Here is a 14,616-nt window from a genome sequence, read left to right as displayed (position 1 = left end):
GTGTGTGTGTATGTGTGTGTATGTGTGTGTCTGTATGTGTGTGTGTGTTATTGATCAAGATACATTACTCCAGAGGCGAAAATCAGAAACTAGGGAGGTCGAATATTTCATCATTTAAAATTGAGCTTATATTGTTATTAATGCAATGTTAAGAGGACAGCCCTTCAGATACTGGGTTATTTAAGCAGCTTCAATGTACACCACCCCGGAAGGGATTTGGAGGTCGCCATCTTGCTTCTGGTGGCAATGCAAGAAAACTAAAAGAAAAAAAAAAAAACAACAGTTGCACTTATAAGATCCTATGTGACAACCATAAGTATGTATGCTTCACAGTATTTTTATAGGCTGTTTATGGTACAGAAATTCTCTTTTGTGCATCTTGGCTCTGTTGCCCCGTCATTGTCCATGTGAAACAAACGATGCCAGACACTTAGCTTATCAGATACAAAGAAGCATTTCAGCGGCCACTCCGAAGTGAGCGACTGCTTATGAAAAACCTGTACAAAATAAATAAGACCGGTAGGTGAATTCGATGGTCCTTTTGGAGTTATAATCTTTCTTTGCTTTGAAAGGAAAAAAAATGTGCTGCTGCCATCCCTTGCTAGGAGTTCCGTTCCCAGATTCACACTCAGCATTTATGTTTCCATGGCAGTACCACCAAACATAGCAGAACTGAAGAATTTGGAAGTGCTCAGCTTTTTAAATAACCAGATCAAGGAGCTGCCCACACAGATCAGCAGCCTTCAAAACCTCAAACACCTGAACCTCGGGTGAGTCTCAGTGGAGGGAAAGGGCAGAGAGGGAGTGAGTGGAAGGGGTGTGCCGGGTAGGGCCAGGGGAGGGATTATTTTTATATTATTGCACAGAAATGGATCTCTAATTTCTTTTTATGTTTTGGGTCTTAAACAAATTTTATTGTTTTAATATATCCTTTTGGTGACCTACATCAGTGAGTATTTGAGAGCTAATTGAGAAGCTAATTGTTGGCACAATAAGGAAGTTAAATTTTTACTGTATTTTGTGTCCAGTAAAATTTTATCTCAGTTCTGTTGACCGAGAAGGGACTTATTTGCATTGCATGAACTGGCAGACAAATGGTAATATAGTTGATTTTTTTTTTTCTCTCTCTCTGTGTTAAATAGGAATAGTTTACAAAGCACCTTTGTGCCATGGAGGGAAGAATATTTTCCCTAATGATGCTTCATTCATTTTTGCAATTCTCTGTAGTGGAGAGGTGAAAATCCTCTGTCTTTGTTTATGCAAAGGTGAAGAGAGGAATTTTGATTCAGCTGAGGTTGCAGAACCGAGGAGCAGTAAATAATAATAATGATAACCTGTCTTCATGTATTGCTTTGCAGCACTTGATCCTCTCAACATTTGTGAGGTAGGGAGGGCAGGTTTTAGTGCTTTCATTGTACACAGAGGAAGTTAAGCCTTTTCAAAGGGGCTAAGGGACTGGGTTCTGGTCACCCCTGAGGTTAGTGGCCAAACTGGGAAGAGAACCCCATAGGTTATGGGTCTAAAGGCTCCATCAGACTCCATTGACAGGGTTTGGATCTGTGTCCCCACCAAATCTCATGTGGAATTGTAATCCCCAGTGTTGGAGGTGGGGCCTGGTGGGAGGTGATTAGATCATGGGGGCGGAGCTCTCATGAATAGTTTAGCACCATCCCCTCTTGGTAGTGTCCTTATGATAGTGAGTGAATTATTGCAAGACCCCTCGTGCTATCCTTCTCCTGCCATGTAATACACAGGCTCCTGCATTGCCTTCCACCACGAGTAAAAGCTCCCTGAGGCTTCCCCACAAGCAGCGGCTGCCATGCTTCTTATACAGCTGGTAGAACCATGAGTCAGTTAAACCTCTTTTCTTGTAAGTTACCCAGCCTCAGGCATTCCTTTATAGCAATGGGAGAACAGACCAATACGTCCATACACCCAAATCGGAACTGCGGCATCAGAATGCCATCTTCATTGGCACAGCTGTTAGATGAAACTGCCCATTCATGCTTCAGTCTCTGTGCAAAGTCGTATATTCATTAAATTTTAGCCACTAAATGCTCTGGTTAAGTTAGTGATTGATGTGGAGTGGCAATAGATGCTGGTCAGATATTTGCCTTTTTAAAAATTTATTTATGTATTTTATGAGATGGAGTCTTGCTTTGTCGCCAGGCTGGAGTGCAGTAATGTGATCTTGGCTCACTGCAACCTCTGCCTCCCAGGTTCAAGCGATTGTCCTGCCTCAGCCTCTCGCGTAGCTGGGACTACAGGCGCATGCCACCATGCCCAGCTAATTTTTGTATTTTTAGTGTAGGCGGGGTTTTATCATGTTGGCCAGGATGGTCTCGATCGATCTCTTGACCTCGTGATCCACCCACATGACATCCCAAAGTGCTGGGATTACAGACGTGAGCTACCACGCCCAGTCACAAATGACATATTTAAACGCTCACAGCACTGCCTGCCTGGGGCCTAGGAATTGTCGGTTTTTTGGCACTGTTCAGTATAATGTGTGAGGCAGGCGGCTGTAAGGTCAGAGGTCAGGCTAGACAGGGAATCCTGGATATCTGCTCTTCAGGGAACGAGGATGTACTAAGTTCCCAATCGCATACCAGGCATGGTTCTAGCTACTGGCCATCCAGCCCTGATGGAGCTTCCATTACAGTTGAGGAAACCAACTATAAACAAATAAATGTTTATAATAATGACAGGGAGTCAAAAGTGGTAATGAAAGGCCTCTGTGCTAAATAAACAAGTTCCTCCAGGGCGTGGTGGCTCACGCCTGTAGTCCCAGCGCTTTGGGAGGCTGAGGCTGGCAGGTCAGTGGAGGCCAGGAATTCAAGAACAGCCTCATCAAGATGGTGAAACCTCATCAGTACTAAAAATACAAAAATTAACTAAGTGTGGTGGCGTGCACCTATGATCCCAGCTATTCTATCCAGGAGGTTGAGGCAGGAGGATCGTTTGAACCCAGGAGGCAGAGGTTTCAGTGAGCTGAGATCGTACCACTGCACTCCAGCTTATGTGACAGAGTGATACTACATCTCAAAAATAAATACATAAATAAATAAACGAGCTCCAATTTTATCATGCTGACCATTGAGAAATTTGCATAGCCGAGTAGTGGATATGAGATATGGTCAGATTTTCCTACAAAAGATCAGTGTGGAGAAGAGGGTGGAAGGAGGGAAACTAGAGGTTACGAGACCAGTAAGAACATGAGCTTCATGTCCCATGTGAACTAGGACAGTGACAGTGGAGGCAGGGAGGGATTTTATATGAAAACTATACAAGTGGTAACATTGACAGACAGTAACTGATGGGGTGGAATGATACCTATGTTTCTGTGTTAACTGAAAAATAGAACAGATGGAGACAGGTTTGTGAAGAAAATAATAAGCTCAGGTTTTGTTCTGTTTGGTTTGAGGCACCATAGGACAGAGCTGTAAACTTTTCTTTTTCTTTTCCGTTTTTTTTTGTTTTGTTTTGTTTTGTTTTGTTTTGTTGTGTTGTGTGCTTTTTTTTAATTTTGGGACAGAGTTTTGCTCTTCTTGCCCGGGCTCCAGTGCAATGGTATGATCTCAGCTCACTGCAACCTCTACCTCCTGGGTTCAAGCGATTCTCCTGCCTCAGCCTCCCGTGTAGCTGGGATTACAGGCACGCACCACCACACTCAGCTACTTTTGTATTTTTAGTAGAGATGCCATTTTACCATGTTGGTCAGGCTGGTCTTGAACTCCTGACCTCAGGTGATCCGCTCGCATTGGCCTCCCAAAGTGCTGGGAATACAGGTGTGAGCCACTGTGCCCAGCCCTAAACTTTTCTTTTTCAATGAATGCGTCTTAGCTGCCTTGTTGTTCTCTTTGGAGTTGTTTGCACTTTTGGCTGTCGTTGCTTTATTGATTGTGTAAAGCTTTTTGTATTTAATTACGTAGCTGCATAGATGGAGTTGTCAAAGTTTGAAGAAAACCTCCCAGTTCTCAGGGAAAGGAGCTAAGATGGGTTTCACTAAAGGATGCCCCATCCTCAAATGGCATAAAGAATTATGTTCACACAGTAAGGCAAGTTATAGCGAGGACTCCTTATTCTAAGGATCCAGGGTGAAAGAAAGCATACACACAGGAGATCACAAAACGGAGCAGGGAAGCCACTTGCGTGCGTGATCCAAAAGGCACCCTCAATAAGAATTTGCTTTCAAAGTTTTATATAGTATTTGAAGTTTATTCTGTTGGTTGTAAGACATGAGATAATTTTAGGCCGCCCAAATAAATAAAAGAAAGTTTATTTCTGTTCTTAATTCCTTAAATGCAGTTTATTTCATAGAGTTATTGTCCAAAAAATGCGAAGCCACGTAGGTTCCCACGTAGATGATGATTTCTAGGATAACCTCACTGCAGGACCACCATGCCCAACTATTCGGGAATAACGTTTGACCTCGTTTGTTGCTAGAGCTTGTCTCATGAACACACAGAAGTTTTTATTAAGTCCCATGTTGGGTATTTATGGATTTGGATTATTCATTTTTTGAGACAGGGTCTCGCTCTGTCACCCAGGCTAGAGTGCAGTGGCATGATCTCTGCTTACTGCAACCTACGCCTCCTGGGCTAAAGTGATCCTCCCACCTCAGCCTCCTGAGTAGCTGGGACCACAGGTAGGTGCCACCACACCGGGCTAATTTTTGTAGTCTTTTTTGTAGAGACGGAGTTTTGCCATGTTGCGCAGGCTGGTCTCGAGCTCCTGAGCTCAAGCAATCTGCCTGTGTTGGCCTCCCAAAGTGCTGGAATTACAGACGTGAGCCACCGGGCTCAGCCTAGATTTTTTTAATATTTATTTTTGATAACTGTGAGTAGGTTACTGTGGAGTTGAGAAAAATTAGTGCCTTTAGCCAAGAAGGTTTTATTGAAGCTGGAGGTGCTCAAGACAACCTGCAGAGAAGAAACTGCTCTGAAAAGGAGTCTGTACAGACCTTTCTGGGGCTTTAGAAGAAAAGGAAAACAGATGCTGAATAGCCTTAGACATCCTGGTTTTATAAATTTCTCCATCATATGCAGACATTTGCCCACTTCCAACATGCATTTGAAAAATCTTCCCATGCAAACAAAGAATTGATACCAATTGGCATAGCTGAGCCCTACGAAGCTTTATGTTTCAACACCTGAAGTCACCTGAGATTAAGCAAGTGTGGCACAAATAGTAAAACCACACTTGATATTCGGACCATCCGAAGTGGCTTGTCATGAGGTGAGCTTGCTCACTTAGGGCTGATTCAAAATTTTCTCTCAAATCTTTTGAAAAATAATTCTAGCAACGGCTCTCCTTTCCTGAGAAGCCACATGTGAACCATGGATCGGGTGTTGGGTGCTTCACATATTTTCTCTCTCATCCTCCCAGTGATCCTGCCCTGAAGATGTTATCAGCCTTATTTTATACTTGAGGAAATTCGGTCTCAGAGAAGCTGAGTAACTTGGTCAAGGTCACACAGTTAGCAAGTGCTGGAGCCAGACTCCACCTAGCTGTCTCCTACCTTAAAGCTACATTCTGTTCCTACTCCCCCTGTAACCTCTCATGGAAACCTTGATTGCTGGCAGTGTCAGAGTGGGGCCCTGAACGTGGAATTCCTACACGTGGAAATGTGGATGGATGGAGATGGATGTTAGCACCTTCTGGGGGGAAGGGGGACAGCCAGCATGTTCCAGCCTTCACTCTGCAGAAAGATGCCAACAGGTCACCATGCACATGGTCTGGGCTCTGAAGAGGTAGCCAGAAATCTCTGCAGTTCCTTGCCCCATTTGTAGCCGGGACTGTTGCTAGCAGTTCTTCTGAAGTTTCAGCATTTGTTTAAGGGCTTCCTTTCTGCCCCCCAGGGTGGTGTGCCTACTACTGTTACATACTGCTGTCAGCTGCACATGGGACTCTGCTGTGTTCCTTACACATTGTAGGTATTGTTTTGTCACTCAAAGGAAAAAGGAACCTTCAGTTAAGTAGATTCTGGCCACCAAGAGGTGGAGGGGCCCCAGGCTTCCTGTGGGCTGGAGATTGAATGGGAGCTCTCTCTCAAGTGAGATGCCTCTTCCCTCTAAGCCTGTTTAACTGTGGATTTCCTGTACCTAATATTGCAAAAGTGTATTTTTTTATTTGCAGAGAAAAATGTTAAGGAATCAGCAGTTTTCAAAAACGGATAACTTAAAGCAGTGTTTAAAGACAGAAGCACCCAGTGTAGGCTTCTCTACCTTCCTTTCTGTCTCTGACTTGCACTTCTTCTCAGAATCCTTGCATAGGAGCCCACGGGTCTGGAGTGGCTTTGGCCTCCATGAGGTACAGGGTGCTTCCAGACACACGTCACCCACTTCTGAAGTCTTTGCTCCTTACTCTCTCTTAGGCTGTTTTTTCATCTCAAGATGGCATTAATTACAAGCTCCATCTTGCCTGTATTACAAGGTAGTTTTAGTGAACAAGCAAAGTACTTGCCATAATGTGCTTTACAAATTGTGACTTCATGGAGAATGTTCATTGTTGCTGTCATGGCAGTAGATAGTCGTGAAGGTAGTTTTGTTGAGTCTGGGATGGGGAACCCACATTTTCTGCCTGAGATGGGGAACCCACATTTCCATTTTGGTTTCCCCTCTGCTGTCTGCTGTTTCTGGTGAGACCCGCTTGGTAGGACTGGATTGAGCTTGATCTGTTATGAGAAGCATTGATGACTGGAATGATTTTTATTGTCACAGTCCCTTCCACCTTTCAATATCTGTCAACTTTTATTAAATTTTTTTAATTGGCTTTTAAGTATGCTCAAAGGGGACTGCATTGAGAAAAATAAGGGGCTTAAAGAAAAGGATAAAAGATAGTGTAGAAAAAAAATCCCTTAACATCACACACTGGGGCCTGTCGGGGGGTGGAGGGCTGGGGGAGGGATAGCATTAGGAGAAATATCTGATGTAAATGATGAGTTGATGGGTGCAGCAAACCAACATGGCACATGTATACCTATGTAACAAACCTGCATGTTGTGCACATGTACCCTAGGACTTAAAGTATGATTTAAAAAAAGAAAAAAAATTCCTTAGACTTCACTGGAAACATGCAGACTCAAACACACACACGCACCCTCACACACACCACACACACATACTGCATAAACACACATACCACTACACCCCTACACACACCCCAAACACATACCACACCATACCACATCCTTACCTCATACACACACACCACACACACACACACACCACACACACCAGCACACCCTCCACACACACACCACACCACACACACACCACACACACCACACACACACCACATCCCCTCCACACACCACACACACACCACACACACCACACCCACACCACACCCACACCACACCCACACCACACCCACACCACACACACACACACCACACACACCCACACACACCACACACACCACACACACACCACATCCCCTCCACACACCACACACATAGCACACCTCCCACACACCACACATATCACTCTGGTACACACACACAACACTACACACAACACCACATACACCCACACACACTACACACACCCCCACACACAATTGACCCTTGAGCAACACATGGCTTGAGGAAGCAACACACTGAACCCCTATGCAGTCAAAAATCCACACATAACTTTTGACCCTGAATAAACTTAATTACTAATAACCTACAGTTGACCGGAAGCCTTACCAAAACATAAATGTCGATTAACACATATTTTGTGTGTTATATGTATTCTATTATTCTATTCTGCATTTTTTTTTTTTTTTTTTTTGAGGCAGAGTCTCGCTCTGTCGCCGAGGCTGGACTGCAGTGGTGCGATCTCGGCTCACTGCAAGCTCCACCTCCCGGGTTTACGCCATTCTCTTGCCTCAGCCTCCCGAGTAGCCGGGACTACAGGCACCCGCCACCACACCCAGCTAATTTTTTGTATTTTTAGTAAAGATGGGGTTTCAACATGTTAGCCAGGATGGTCTCGATTTCCTGACCTCGGGATCCATCCACCTTGGTCTCCCAAAGTGCTGGGATTACAGGTGTGAGCCACCACGCCCGGCTGCTTCTATTCTGCATTCTTACAATAAAGTAAGCTAGAGAAAAGAAAATGTTATTAGGAAAGTCATAAGGAAAACAAAGTGCATTTACTGTTCTTTAAGTGGAAGTGGATCATCTTAAAGGTCTTCATCCTATTCTTCATGTTGAGTGGGCTGAGAAGGAAAAGGAGGGTTGATCTTGCTGTCTCAGGAGTAGCACAGGCAGAAGAAAAATATCCATGTGTCATTGGACCCACGCAGTTCAAACCCATGCTGCTCAAGGGTCAATTGTATGATTTAAAAAATGTTTAAGTTATGATAAAATACACGCAAAATATACTGTCTGGCCGGATGCAGTGGCTCACGCCTATAATCCCAGTACTTTGGGAGGCCAAGGCAGGTAGATCACGAGGTCAAGAGATCAAGGCCATCCTGGCCAACATGGTGAAACCTTTCTCTACTAAAAATGCAAAAATTAGCTGGGCTTGGTGGCACGCGCCTGTAGTCCCAGCTACTCAGGAGGCTGAGGTGGGAGAATCGCTTGAACTGGGGAGGCGGAGGTTGCAGTGAGTGGAGATCTCACCACTGCACTCCAGCCTGGGCAATAGAGTGAGAATCCATCTCAAAAAACAAAAAGCAAACAAACAAAAAAAGTACTGTCTTGTAGTATACAGTTCAATGGTGTTAAGCGTATTCACATCGTTGTTCAGCCAACCTCCAGAACGTTCTCATCTTGCAAACCTGAATCCTACACCCATTAAAAAACATCTCTCCATTGCCCCTCCCTCCAGCCCCTGGCCATCACCATTCTAATTGAAGATAACTTTGAATGTTAGCAGTTGTAGGAAAAAACAAAAAACAAAAAACAAAAAAACACACGATTTTCCCTTCTAAAAGGAATAAATGAAATGAAATAAAGCAAAAGTCTGAAAACTACAAAGCTTCAATGTGTATAGTTTGAGATATTATCACTACATTCATAAGGAAATTTTTCTTTACAAGGACAGATATTTTGTGATGGTTTGAGTTTTTCTGTAAAACAGTGATTAAATTTCGCGGTTGGAGAAAAATGACAACTAAGAAATTTTCGAATGTTTCAGGAATATATAAGCTCTCTGACTAAAATTATTAGTCTAAATAGGACAACATACCACATCCTCTCATTTATATGTAGAATGTAAAAGAGTAAACCTTATTGAAACAGGGAATAAAATGGTTACCAGAGGCTGGAGGGAGAGAAGAATTGCAGAGATATTAACCAAAGGACACGAAATTTTAGTTAGACAGGAGAAGTACATTCAAGAGATGGATTGTACGTCATGGTGACTGCAGTCGATAACAATATGTGGTATACTTGAAAATTGCTAAGAGAGTGAATTTTAACTATTCTCACCACAAAAGACAAAAAAAATGACAAGCATATGATACAAGGCAATGTGTATATTAAATACTGTGATTTAAGCCATTCCACAATGGATTGTACATATATCAGAAGCATCATGTTGTACACCATAGGTATGTACAATCTTCACTTGTCAATGTAAATTTTAAATAAGTGCTTTTTTAATTAAAAAAAAATAGGATGGACTTGGTGGCTTATGCCTATAATCCCAGCATTCTGGGAGGCCGAGGTGGGAGAATGGCTCGAGCTCAGGAGTTTGAGACCAGCCTGGGCAACCTGGCAAAAACCCATCTCTGCAAAAAATATCAACATTAGTGGGGTGTGATGGTGTGTGCCTATGGTCCCAGCTACTTGGGAAGTTGAAGTGGAAGGATCACTTGAGCCCGGGGAGGTGAAGGCTGCAGTGAGCTGAGATCGTTCCACTGCACTCCAGCCTGGGCAACAGAGCAAGGCCCTATCTCAAAAAAAATAAAAATAAAAATAAAGTATAAAGTGACTCTAGGATCATGGCACTCTCTTACACTTTCAGCCTGTGAAACAGAGGTGCCCTTGATAATCTGTATAAATGTGTCTTTGGTGTCCTAACAGATTTTTGTGCCCCTGCAACAGCATGAACAGGCTGAACACTTTGCCACGAGGCTTCAGCTCCCTGCCAGCTCTTGAGGTTCTGGACTTGACTTACAACAACTTGAACGAAAATTGTCTTCCTGGAAACTTCTTCTACCTGAGTAAGAAACTTTCAGTTCTATAAATTTCCTGAACACTATACTTTGCATTCTAATGTATTTGCCAGGACCTAAATAAACTCCAAGAGAAATTATTGGACAGAGATATTTTTTACTTTAGAGACTCCTTTTGAATATTCCTTTGTAGCTCAGCAGTATGTGCATTTGATATATCGTTATGTGACAACATTGGGCTGAAGTGGACTTAGTAATGTCATATTAACATTCTGAGAGAGATTATGTACCGAAATGAGATCAAGCCTCACATTTAGCTAAGAGACTTGGACTTTCTTTTTAAATAGCATGCCAAAAAAAGGTATCCTCCCATGTTGGTATGAATTCTTTGTGTGATATTTGCCCAGGATATCCCAGTCAATTATTTATAAAAATATTTATTAATAAATAACCAACAGAATTTTAAAAATTTCCAGCCAGGATTCTTATCTTCAGCCTTTTAAAAAGTACTCTTATTGACCTATTTATCCAGTACACAGGCATTAAGAAATTACTGGCCACACTTTATTCTTTTATATGCCAACAAATTTCTTGCTGAAGATGCTTTTGAAAATTAAAAAAATGATTTCTTCTGGGAACTCATGCACTATTTCAGACAAGGTTTGCTTCTTTTAAATGAGTGTTCTATTTCTTCAATTAGTAACTTATATGGCATTCAGAAAATCTGAATTTTCTGAGCTGGTCTCTAAAATTTCACTTTTTACCTTATGTACATTATCTCTCTATGACTTTCTCAAGCACATGAAACCAACTGTAAAATATTTTCTTGGGTGGTGGAGCACCTGTTTTTATGATGTTATATTAACGTACAGTTCTGGAGTCTGAGCTCCAAAGATCACTTGAGGCTGGGAGTGTAAGACCAGCCTAGGCAACATAGAGAGACCCTGTCTCTAGAAATAAAAATTTAAAAATTAACCATGTAAATTAAATTAGTAGCACGTGCCTGTAATCTTAGCTAATTGGGAGGCCAAGGTAGGAAGATGGCTTGAGGCCAAGAATTTGAGGCTGCAGTGACCCACTGCACTCCAGTCTGGGTGACAGAGCAAGACTCTTATCTCTAAGAAATAAATACTGATAAACAAAACATACACCTAATTATACTCAGCTTTTTTGGTTGAGGATAAACAGATGCTTTAGAATTTTAGCCTTCAGTAGTTTGGAATCGTATTATCATTGTGTAATAATTGTGAACAAATTTCTGACTAGTGATATTCTGCTTAAGTTAGGATTTACTCTGTTAACTTCATGCCATTATTTTAACCCCTTTGTCTTCATTTACTTTTGTCCTTAAGGCTGTAGAAACAAGCAGTAATAATTAGTCAGATTATGGAACTGATGAGCTATGGTTATAGCCTCCATCACCAGAAAGCCTTTCATTAATTTTTGACACAGTGCTATTTACATAGGAAAAGGTCTATTTTCACATAGTTGTATTCACTTGAAAGAACCTTTTTGCCCTAGGTAACCATAAAAGTGGCACAGTAGTTTTCTTTGTTTTACTTTGGATGCAAATGGAGATATAAATGTGAATCAAAAGTAATCTATGAGAAAAATAGCAATCTGTTTTCAAAATGTGTTAAAACTCTGTGCCCCAAAATGCTAGTGCCCACATTGTTAATTGCATCAGTCCTCTTGGATATAGATGTTTTCCTGGACACATCGGATGCACGATAAGCCAGTAAATCTTGGTTTGACCTGCTTGCTATCATTGGGAGCCCTAGGTATGTCAAAGGCTTTTCACCAAGCCAGCGTTATTAATCAAAGCTGACTCCCTCGTATTGATCAGACCTCAAATGGTTGGGTTCCCTGCCACCCTGTTTATATATTGCTGTTTAATTTGCAGCCACCCTGTGTGCACTCTATCTAAGTGACAACAATTTTGAAATCCTGCCACCAGATATTGGGAAGCTCACAAAGATGCAGACAGGAAGTTATCTAAATTCTTAGAAAATCAATTCACTGCTGCAGCCTTTTGGGGTAGAATCAAGTCAATTTGAGCAGGAGTAAGGTTTGTTTTGCAGGAATAAACCACTACTCCTGATAGTGGTTATTGATTATCTGCCGGCATTTGTAAATAAATGGAAAGGACTGAGTTTTAGTAGAAGAGAGGACATGGAGGAGGATGAGAGTTTCTGTGGAGCACCTTTTAATGTGAAAATATGTTGACAACTCCTTGTTTTCTTCTGTTTAGCTCAACAATACGGATAACGACCTGATCTCACTGCCTAAGGAAATCAGGGAGCTTACCCAGCTTAAAGAGCTGCACATTCAGGGGAACCACCTCACCAGTCTGCCCCCAGAACTAGGTAAGGTTGCTGATGAATGAACTTAGTTCTTGTTTTCATGAATAACAATTATCCTAATGTAGCAATTCTTAACAACCTCTCTCCTCTTCTTGGCAACTACTCCCCACCTAGACACCCAGTTCTGATCATTTGAGAACCATTTGTCATTGATCAGAGTTCAGCTGTTACAGGTTTGACCTTCCCCGATGCTGTGTTCTGCAGCTGTAGTGTCCCGTGTCTTAGAAACTGCTGATGAAAGATGACCCTGCTCAGCTCCCTGCATGATGCAGTGGAAAAAGCATGGGGTTAGTAGCCTTACTAGCTAAGCCTTACTAATTAAGGTAAGTTAACCTTACTAACTAAGGTGAGGAGCCTTATCCGTGGCTCCTCATTGACTAGCCGGGTAAACTTTCTGGGTCTTGGTTGTTATTACCTTATTTAAGTTTCACTCTTACTTTTTAACCCCTTAATTTTTTATTGACTGGAAAAACTTTTACCAAAGAATTAAAGTAGTTGTTACAGCTACTTGAAAATGTTGATACCTCTGCTGGTCGTGAATTTGCCTCTCTCCTGATCCCATTTCTAGTAGGAATTGTTAAATTTGTTCTTGCTGGGAACAGGTCCTACTTCTGGCCACTGAATCTTAATCCTCTGCCAGGTCGTTCCTATTTCCAGAGTGGGTTTATGTCCCCCGCCAGAAATAACCTCCAAGCCAGTCATTCTGTTACTGCTTCATTCCACTGCAAAAGGTTCACGAGTTCCCTTATCTTTGCTCGTGCAGACCCTCCATAGCCTCTAATTTCTTTAATCCTTTGAACCACATTGTTTTCTCAAACTGTGATTATTTGCTTTTCTGCCCCAAAATACCATCATTTTTAAGAAACACATTGAAGGGCCGGGCGCGGTAGCTCAAGCCTGTAATCCCAGCACTTTGGGAGGCCGAGACGGGCGGATCACGAGGTCAGGAGATCGAGACCATCCTGGCTAACATGGTGAAACCCCGCCTCTACTAAAAATACAAAAACTAGCCGGGCAAGGTGGCGGGCGCCTGTAGTCCCAGCTACTCGGGAGGCTGAGGCAGGAGAATGGCGTAAACCCGGGAGGCGGAGCTTGCAGTGAGCTGAGATCTGGCCACTGCACTCCAGTCCGGGCGACAGAGCGAGACTCCGCCTCAAAAAAAAAGAAACACATTGAGGAAGCAGTTCTTTAAACAAGTCTGGCGGTTTCAAGAGGCCATTTGTTAGAAATTAGAATGCAAGTACCAGGAGGGCAGGAACATTTTCACATTTGTTCCCTGGAGTGCAGTATGTGCTCAGCAAACATTGACTGAATGAATGAAAGAAGCAAGGACCTTGGATGGCAGGAGGTTAGGAAGGTTATGAGCAGGCTGATGGCACTAATGGTTACACATAGGAAGACTGAGACACAGAGCACGCCCATCAGCACTGAGAGTTCTGTTGGCAGCCTTATCAGTAGTATAAAGGGAAGGCAGTCATGTGATTTCCTGGAACAGCTGGAAAGTCCTGCCCCCTCTCTTCCCATTTCCCTTAACTCTCTTGTTAGTGTTAAAAGACCAGAGGATTATTTAATGATTTTTAAGGGCTGAGGAGCAACTCAACATTTCTCTTTATTGAGTTGCAAGCAGTCAAGTTTTGTTTAGGGAGCAGGGTTACAGAATCAAGAAATGCTTTTTGCAAACAGTTTCAAGGCAAAAAACTTCTTTTCAAAGGAGAGATCTTGGACTGGACGTGGTGGCTCACACTTGTAATTCCAGCACTTTGGGAGGCCAAAGCGGGTGGATCGCTTGAGCCCAGGAGTTTGAGACAAGCCAGGGCAACGTGGTAAAACCCCATCTCTACAAAGTACAAAAAATTAGCTGGGCATTGTGGTGCATGCCTGTAGTCCCAGCTACTCAGGAGGCTGAGGTGAGAGGATCATCAAAGCCTGGGAGGTCAGAGCCATGATTGAGCCACTGCACTCCAGCCTGGGTGACAGAACAAGACTCTGTTGAAAGGGGGAAAAAAAAAGAGAGAGATCTTGCACAGTGGTTAATAACCACAGATGTTACTTGCTTCCTCCCCAGCCTACTAAATCAGGATCCTCATGTGTGAGGTGAATTTTTATATAACTCGGTGTAAAGCTCACTTAATGCCTC

The 14,616-nt window shown here is 42.7% G+C and overlaps 1 protein-coding gene across 1 annotated transcript in view; it reads left to right on the top strand.

Moving 5' to 3' along the window:
* Positions 1 to 14,616, top strand: part of RSU1 (Ras suppressor protein 1) — a 257,697-nt gene that overhangs the window by 51,916 nt on the left and 191,165 nt on the right.

Source organism: Trachypithecus francoisi, unplaced genomic scaffold (genome assembly GCF_009764315.1).
Source record: "Trachypithecus francoisi isolate TF-2019V2 unplaced genomic scaffold, Tfra_2.0 Lachesis_group9, whole genome shotgun sequence".
In the NCBI taxonomy this organism is placed as follows: Eukaryota; Metazoa; Chordata; class Mammalia; order Primates; family Cercopithecidae; genus Trachypithecus; species Trachypithecus francoisi.
The sequence above is the reverse complement of the archived record's forward strand: the minus strand, read 5'-3'. Positions and strand labels throughout refer to the sequence as shown.